Here is a 9,216-nt window from a genome sequence, read left to right as displayed (position 1 = left end):
CATGACATGACAAGTATCATGAGCATTAATGTTACTTCAAAGTGGCATTAATGTTCATGACACATCCCATGTCATGTTTATGACACGCTCATGTCACTCTTATGTAGACACCTTAGAGTAAAGTGTTACCAGTATTAGTGTCAACAATAAAACACTGATAAACTAAACTGATAGCTAAAAAATCTCCCTCTAGCTCTACTTTGCTGAAGTGATGATCTTAAAGGGTTAAAATCACATGATCTGATCAACTGAGGATGTAGGCGATTTTACCATAGGTGGTCGGCGTCATTAGGAGATGATTTAGGCAAAAAACATACATTTTGACAAAAAATGACGATAATTTTTTAACAGTGTGACGATTTTTGGAGGTACTAGTCGAAATATCTATTTATTTATTTATTTATTTATTCAATTAAAATATTTTAGAATTAGCACATATCAAATATCTATTTATTATTCATTAACATGTATCTATTTATTTCCAATTTACACCCTAAATTTAAAGCAGCGGTTATATCAACACGTTTGCTATTGCCCCTATGTCTGTGTGTTAGCAGGGCAGGGATTTCAAAATAAATGTGACCTATCTTGTATTCCTGTTGTTCTTTGGCTGTTTCGAGCTGTAATCCGGTATCCTCGTTGTCTCTGTAGGGTTTATCATCATGTGACTTTTCTATTATATGGATATCGAACGCTTTACGCAGTGTACTCGACAATGTATATCAAATTGGATGAGGAGATACAGATGCTGGGGAACATTCGTCCGTCTGAGAGGGGGGAGAAGTGGGAAGAAAGAAGGAGGAAAAAAAGAGAGAAAAATCTGCCTACTTTGTATATTATACATTTATTTTTAGCTGCCTGAATACAAATGGGAAACCTTTTATGTTTTGATTATGCAGCGGACGGGATTCGAACCGCCGACTATAGAAATTGTGACATCTATTAGCGTCTCTCAACGAAGGGGAGTCACAGTCACGTGTTGCGTGACGTATATTGCCTTATTTGGATATCACTCCTGGAGTAGGGCTGTTCCCCAATTATAAAGCTTCGTTATTGACCCTTTCCCTACAAGTTTAAGTTGTAAATATATAAATATATATATACACACATGTATATGTATGGTGTGTTTTTTCAAAGTGTCAAGTTAATCATTAGTCACTGCTATTGGATTTTGTCATCATCATTGTTATTATTACTGTTTTACAACCTGTCAATAAAATACCCACTTGTATATTTGTTGTACACCAGTTTTGTTTGTTAGAAGAGAAGAAAAAAAGAAACACTTGAAAGATTTATTGAAGCAGAACATGAAAATAACAAAAACAATGACAATTTCATATGTACTCAACTATTTACAACTATTTGCACTGACTAATATGTCAGTACTTAACAATATTTTAAACTATTTACAAAACTATTCACTATTTACAGTACACATTATTCACATTATTTAGGGAACCTTTTTTCATGTCCTCAACCCAACTGGCTTTGGTTTGAGTTTCAAACATTGGCAATACACTCTGCCACGGTACTGGCTGTGTCCAGTCTCACTTGTGTGAAACTGACCACATTTCTTGCATGTATTAGCCTGAACAGTTCGCCTGTACAGCCTCTTCTGGGGAGGTCCAGCGGGTCCAGGGGGTCCAGGCAGGGTGGCAGACTGTGGGGTGGTGCCCTGGCCAACTGCTCCTGGCTGTAGCACTGGCACTGGCTGGAACATTGCCATTTTCGGCTGAAGTTGGGGCAGAAAGCTGACTGGCACCATCTGAAAAGCTGCGCAGCAAACCATGAACTTACTTTTCAATCATAGATAGACATTAAGATTTTAAACTGCTGGTTCATGCTGCTGGAGCTGGAGCTGGAGCTGGAGCTGGGGCTGGGGCTGGGGCTGGGGCTGGAGCTGGGGCTGGAGATTCTTGTGCCTGTGTTGACATTTGTAATTATAATTAATTCTAACTGTTAATATATTTATTTACATGTAAATACAGCTATCAGATATGCCTTTACTATATAAAATGCAGGCTATGCCATTACTTACTGAGACAGGCTGAGACAAGGCTGGTGGAGCAGGTGAGGCAGGGCTAGAAACAGGAGTGCCTTGAGTCTGTAAAATAATATATGTTAGTGTTGTAATCTGTCAATGTTATAAATTTAAACATGTGTTAATTTAATTTAATTTAATTTACCTGCGACACTCTCCTTGCCACACTCAAGTTAGGTTTTGCAGCATCAGCATAAGAACCGCCAAACCTTGACTTGGTAAACTGAAAAAGATTCAGCACAGTCATTATGAATACTCCAGTGTGGGTTACTCTGGGTATGAATGTATAATGTAAACATGTAGAGAGGATCATCATTTCATAACTGTAGGATAAATCATGCAGTATTTTCCATTTACCATAGAACTCAATGTCCATGCTCCCAGTGATCTTGACACGGCTGGACGAGACCCTCCACATGGACCCTGTCCAGTCGTCCCCTGCACTGCTGCTGGTGATGCTGGTGGAGCTGGCTGGGTTGCTGCAGACTGCTTAAGGCAATGAGGAAAATATGTTATCCAGGATGTACAGTCGATACAGTCAAACAGAACATTATGGCATTAGTTCAGTGTGGGCTCTTCAAAAGCTTTGCTCCTTCTTTATCTCTTACTTACCTCCTCAGAGTAGAATCCGCACATGCACTTGCATGAGGAAGGAAGCAAGAAAGTCTGGCCACCTATTTTGATTACCTATCTTGATACGTGATAGGGCCTGTCTCAAATTCATTGTATTGTCTCAGATGTACAGAGGATTTTTACCCTCAGATACAGCTCATGCCACTTCTTCTGCCGCATAGATGGTTTGTTGCCATCACTTGCAGGCCAGACCCCGGTGCTGGCAAACTTCCTCAGGCGGGACATCCACTCTGAGTCTGCAATCGCCTTGTGGGACTTGGAAGATGTTGCCTTTGGTAACATAAATGTATGAACATTTTCTTTAAATGAATGAAAACAACGTGATTACTGGAACATGAAAGCTTGACCATGACAACCATCTGTGGTTGCATCTCCGCTGTCGAAGGGATAGATATAAAAAATCTATCCTGCCACATGCCATCACACTGTACAATAACAGATAAAAGTCTGGTCAGAACATACGCACTTTGTGTTTTTTATGCACACTGTTCATTGCACCTTATTTGTTCCACGGCACCAATATTTTTATACTGTATATTCTTATTTAATCTGCACTGGAATACTACTACTTAATACATACCCCTTCTTTAGACACTTTACTTTTATAGTATTTTATTGGTTGAAGTATGCATAGGTTGTTCTTTTTATTTAATTGTGTTGCTATTGTCTCTGTGTGTAACACTGTAATTTCCCAGCTTGGGATAAATAAATTCTATCTATCTATCTAAGCTCTAGAATCAACCTGATTTATATTATAAATATGTATTCTTATATTATGTTAACAAACAATGAATAACTTTGATTGCGTAAGGGATACATAAAACTAATTGGACACAATTAAAGTTCATCTCCAGCGATGAAAACAAGTTTTTATCACATGAAAAACATTAGAATTAGTCTTGTGAATGGGCTTAAGAGGCAAATTCAAATTCAAGCTGGTCCACAAACCCTCCCACCCACTACGCTCTTCCAGTGAAAGACGTCTGGCTCCTCTGCTGCTGAAGGCCTCTACAGCAGTGTTTCCTTTAGGGGGAAGAGTGGCCACCGGGAAAGTCTCAGGCCACGCCCTGTCAAATGTCTGCTCACTCTGCGTGTCTCCATTACAAAAAGGCCCCCAGAAGGATTAAATGCAGATTCCAGAGGTGACGTATGGTTTTCGATCATCGCGTAATCGCTTAGCAACAGTTTCAACCGTGATCAAATACGCGACAGATTACACAAGGGAGACGCGACTGTGTCCGCCGTCGCTAACTGTGCACAACTTCAGCAGCTGATCATAACAAAGCAGCATAACTAATTATGCACAGCATTTCCGCTGATCATAAACATAGTGATCGTGAATTAACCGACATCGCTAACTGTGCACGGTGTGTCCGGTGCTTACTGTAAACAAAAGTCAGAAGTTTGGACACACCATCTCATTCAGTGGTTTTTCTTCATTTTTATCTTTATGTCTTTTCTTTGCTTTTCTTTTCTTTTTAAAAATTATTTGCAACATTGTAGTTTGATACTGAGGACATCAAAACTATGAACTGTTAGAAAAATAGCTTGAGGAAACCTTGAAAATTGAATAATCTGACTCCAACACCTCACCTATTTTCTCTGCGCAGTCGTTGATGGGGAATGATGAGCAGGAGACGTCCAAGTTCTCAATTTAACATAGTTTTATTACAATACGTCAAAAAATGTGCAATACAGAGATCTCCGGGTCCGAAAACTCATGTCCCTGATACACACAGACGGGTTTCAGTTCGTGGAGTCTGAACCCTGTCTCTTCCCCTGAACCCAATATTTATCCTAACAATTGTTTACTAAACATGATGATAGATTTCTTCCAGGAAGTTCCGCCTTCTTGATCCGCTGATTCGCCAGTCTTAATCAATACAAGGACACGTCATGCCACCTGGGCAACAATCTTGCTGCCCGGAACAAGGCCGTGACATCAAGTTCTGACCTGGTCTCTTCTCCAGAACATTCAACAAAACCTCCTGCCTTGTTAAGTCAGCTTACAGAGATATTATGTCTTACAGAGATATAACAGGAGCCAAACGGTTTTCACTGTCTTACATGGATTCTAAATTCTAAAAAATATAAAACAGACAATAATATTCTTTGGGATTATAGAATCTTAATCAGTTTAAGCAAATGAAATATATGTAATTAAAGTAATCACAGTTTCTAAACCAACATTAACACACAAACATAATCATTGTATCAAAATCATATTGCCTGATTAATAGTACCAAGGTTGACCTTTGATAGTGACCTGCGTCAGGCACAGAGACAGAGAACAGAGACAGACAAAATAGAAGCAGAATAATCAAATTATTTTAACAGAACGATTGTACACATGGACTTATGTAGTAAAAAAAAAAGTGTTAAACAAACCAGAATGTTGTAAAAAATATTTTAGATTCTTCGTTTTGCTTTGATGACAACTTTACACACTTCTGCATTCTCTCAGTCAGATTCATGAGCTGTCACCTGGATGGTTTTCACTTAACAGGTGCGTCTTATCCAAAGTTCATTTGTGGAATTTTTTTACTTCTTAATGACAAAAATCCTCCCATTATGCAGATAAAATTCATTTTTTCATTTTATTCAGGCAATAATAATCATGACATAACTCAAAAGCCATTTGGCATTTTTATTTTCAAGCTTGGTAAGACAGTGTCTCCTAAATTGACAAAATAAATACAAAGTCAGTTTCTTTTTTAAATAAGCAAGGGATATATTAATTATTCAAAATTTGGCAGAAATGACAGTTTCAAAAATAAGTAAAGCCGAAAGCGGTGTTGAACGGGTCCTCACCCGTCAACACACGCCAGGGTGCCCGCAGTTTTGCAGTTTGTACTAATTGTTTTGAGAAATGCATTAGCTGTTGTGCAAATATAGTGATGTGAGAAATGCACCAAAGTAACTGAGAAAAACTGTAACAAACAAACACCTTCTCAAACACACACCAAATTCCAGCCTCCAATACTGCCCTACAAAGTCTAACTGTAACTAGGAAAGGGTTAAACTGAGAAAAACTGCTTTAAAGTTTTTTAACGTTTTTTAACTGGCCAGCCAAATGGGTTCTAGGTAGGTCAGTGATATGACACTTATTTCTACATGTATTGATGATGTCATTTTTATACTCAATTCATGAAGAGTTATTTGACCTTTGACCCCAAAGATGTAGTTACTGCACTCTGGTTTTCCTGTAAAATCTTCTAATAGTAATGTTGTTGTCTTCTTCCAGCTTTTATATTTCGTTTTCAGTGAATAAACATTTTCAAATTGATTTTGTTATGAGTGTATTTAAAAGTGTTTAACAACTCTATTAGAAGGTTTGTGTATTTTAGACTTAATATTATGAAGTAATGTTATATTTTAGTCTTAATATCATTTATTCCCCCTTTATACTTAATCACTATCTAGATAATAATTTCCCCTCCTAATAAACTTATAATTTCTATTATTCTTGTCTTCACTATTCAACACAATGAAGAAATACAAGACTACACTGTGTCACGGTCAAAGCAGACCATCTGCTTTGGTTTTGAGTTGTTTATATCATTATTCCTCTGAAATAAAGCAAAATTGAAATCAAAAACTTTGATAAAACAGACATTATGGAGTTATTTTTTAATTATAACTCAATTTCAACCAAAAAAGTAGTTACTGCAGTTAGACTTTGTAGGGCAGAAGCTACGAATGCTAGAGGGAGGAGAATGTTTGTGTTTCAAAAAAGTGTTTTATGAAAAAAAAAAAAAAAGGTAAAGAGATAATTTTTTTGGTGCTTATCACATATTTACAAATGAGATTAGACATACATAGGTTTTTCACAGATCCAGGGTCTATTGACAGTACAGTCAGCACCAGTCCAGCCGTTCAGCTTTCCATAGGAAGACAGAAACATGTAGACACAATCATCCTGCGTACGTATGCTGGGCTGGCCTGGATACCAAAACCTGTTCAAAAACAGACAAATCTGGAATTATTGCAGAACATGATGCAGAAAATAGCATTAAAGAAATAAAGTCTTACCTTGAGCTGTTCAGAACTGAACCATCTACCCATCTCCATGTTCCCTCTTCTTCTCTGTCAGTCAGACCGATCCAGAATATCTTGTTGAAGGAATTAATGAATACCTGCAATGTAAAGAAAAAAAGTTACAATGTGGGTTATTACAATAAAATGAGTTCTTATGGTTTATCTGCCATTACTGGCCTATCACAGACATATTGTATCTATGAAGAACTATATCTTCTACAGAAATATAATGCAGTTAACAATGTTTGGAGTGATATAGGAATCATGTCATATAGCAATGTCTTTAATTTTTAATTATTTAAATGGTCAGCATTTGACCTATACTTGACATATAGTACTGACATTTATTTACCTTTTAATTAATTATTTTTCTTTTCCCCCTCAGCTTTCGTTTGTAGAATTGGTTGACAGTGTAATACATTGTATGCATAATGTATACTAATGTTAAATGTTTTAATAATTGTATTTGTTTATGAAAGCAGCCTTTTGAGTACCTTTGCATTTTCATTTAAAAATTCACTGTATCATCCGCCAAAATTGACTAAAAAAATCCCATATTTCATATATTATAATTATCATTATAATGTTCCTAAATGTTATTTACCTTTTGTTTTTTAATTGTACATTTTTAATATATGTATATATATATATATATATTGTTTTTATTGAAGCTCATCTCTATCTCTATCTGTAATTGGAAATTTTCCTGTTGTGGGATTAATAAAGGAAAATCTTATCTTATATCAGTGGGGCTTTAGTACTTAAAACAGTATTAACTCAAAGGATAAATAAGAATATCAGAGAAAAGAATCTTTAACTTCTTTTCTTTTACCTGCTCTTCTTCATTGGTTACAATGACTAGATCTGCCCCTCTGTCTCTGCAGTCCTGTCTGCTGTCCTCCCAGCTCGTCTTTACAGAAGAAATGTAATAAAAACTGTTGTTGAATGACTTGCAGCCGTCTTTACAGAAGTGATCTGCAAGCAATTCAGGAAGTAAACGTGTATAAAAAAGGCCAACTGCAAACACACACAAACAGCTTCAGTCAGATGCATACAAGTCAAAGTCTAAACTCACTGAATTCAGCCAAAGTTTGGCTTCTCTTTTCAGGACTGCTCCTGCTGTGGGTCTGCAGTTTAAATCTGCCTGCAAGGAAGAATAAACTGTTCTCATCCATAAACAGTGTTCATTTAAATGCTCAGGACATTAAAAATGATTGTTGACATGATGCTGGTGACCAGAGTGCAACTATTGTGATCTTAGAGAAAATAAATGTTCATTTCTTACAGTGGAGTCCAGTGCCTATGATGCCGGCCAGGAGGAGAACACACAGCAGCACCAGGCACACAGCAACAACCCTGAAAAAAGTCCTGCCTGGGTGGAAAATGTAACATTTTAATAGTAACTAGAAAATTTCTAGTTGTCCTGCCTGTCTGTCTTTCTGTCTGTCTGTCTGTCTGTCTGTCTGTCTGTCTGTCTGTGTCTGGTTCTCTCTTTCTGTGAGAGATAGATGAAAGGATCAAAGGCTTTGAGGTCGTCCAATCAGAGCAGAGTAATCAAAGGAAATTAACTGCGGCTGTAGAATGTTCCGGCACAGTGACAGCAGCCAGAGATGGACAGACTGGAATTTCTGGCCTTGAACAGAAAGCATTTTTGGCAAAACTATAATACCTATCATTGATCTGACTTCACTTTGAGCGTCCCGAGTTCTTCTTGAACAGCTACATTATGTTAAATGAAGAAATAGCTTTGTAAGAGCGATCTGAAAAACTGTTAAATATTCTTTTCTACAGAAATCTTCCTGCGTTTTTAATATGGTAGTCAATGGGGCTGTTGGTGCGTGTTGATGGATCATCTGTGCATCCTACGCCCAAACTATAACTCTGACAGCTTAACCAGAGGATTGTGAGTGAGAAGACAAATTTTCCTACATTTCTATGTATAAATTATTTCTGTAGAGTGGCATTTGCAGCCTTGATCGCAGTTTCCAAATGGGGGGGGGGGGGGGTTCTTGGCGTGTTTTTGCAGAATAATTAAAAAAACGTTTGCCGAAAGTCTTAGAAAAATCATTGCACACTTGTCATGGCCGAGCCGGTCGATTTGATACCTTTTTAGTGTATGTGCGACCAAAACTCTGAGAGGAGTAGTCGACTGAAATACAGAAGAAACGGAAGAATAATATCTAGGATTAAGCCTGGTGAATAGTAGATGGTGTTCAAGCACTATTTCAAGCACACTCCATTAAACAGCAAAGGGCATATGGACATGAGTGTGTATGAGTTACTCACCTGGCTGCTGCTGCACTGAACTCTGTGTTGCAGCTTTGTGACCCTCGTAGCTGTCTATGCTTTCATAAATATCCACTATCCTCTCCTCCGCCTCATCGCTCTCTCCAGCTGTATTTAACACTAATTCTTCCATTTTCTGTTGATCATCAAGATCGTTTTCATAAATGGTCTCAGACATCTCTATTTGTCAGCCTCTTGTTTCTACACACTTTGAGTTC

General features: G+C 37.5%; 1 pseudogene; it reads right to left on the bottom strand.

Moving 5' to 3' along the window:
• Positions 1–6,594: 6,594 nt before the first annotated feature.
• LOC131968888 (CD209 antigen-like protein D) lies at positions 6,595–9,176 on the bottom strand (annotated as a pseudogene).
• Between the last annotated feature and the right edge of the window lie 40 nt (positions 9,177–9,216).

This window comes from Centropristis striata, chromosome 1 (genome assembly GCF_030273125.1).
Source record: "Centropristis striata isolate RG_2023a ecotype Rhode Island chromosome 1, C.striata_1.0, whole genome shotgun sequence".
NCBI classification, from domain to species: Eukaryota; Metazoa; Chordata; class Actinopteri; order Perciformes; family Serranidae; genus Centropristis; species Centropristis striata.
The sequence above is the reverse complement of the archived record's forward strand: the minus strand, read 5'-3'. Positions and strand labels throughout refer to the sequence as shown.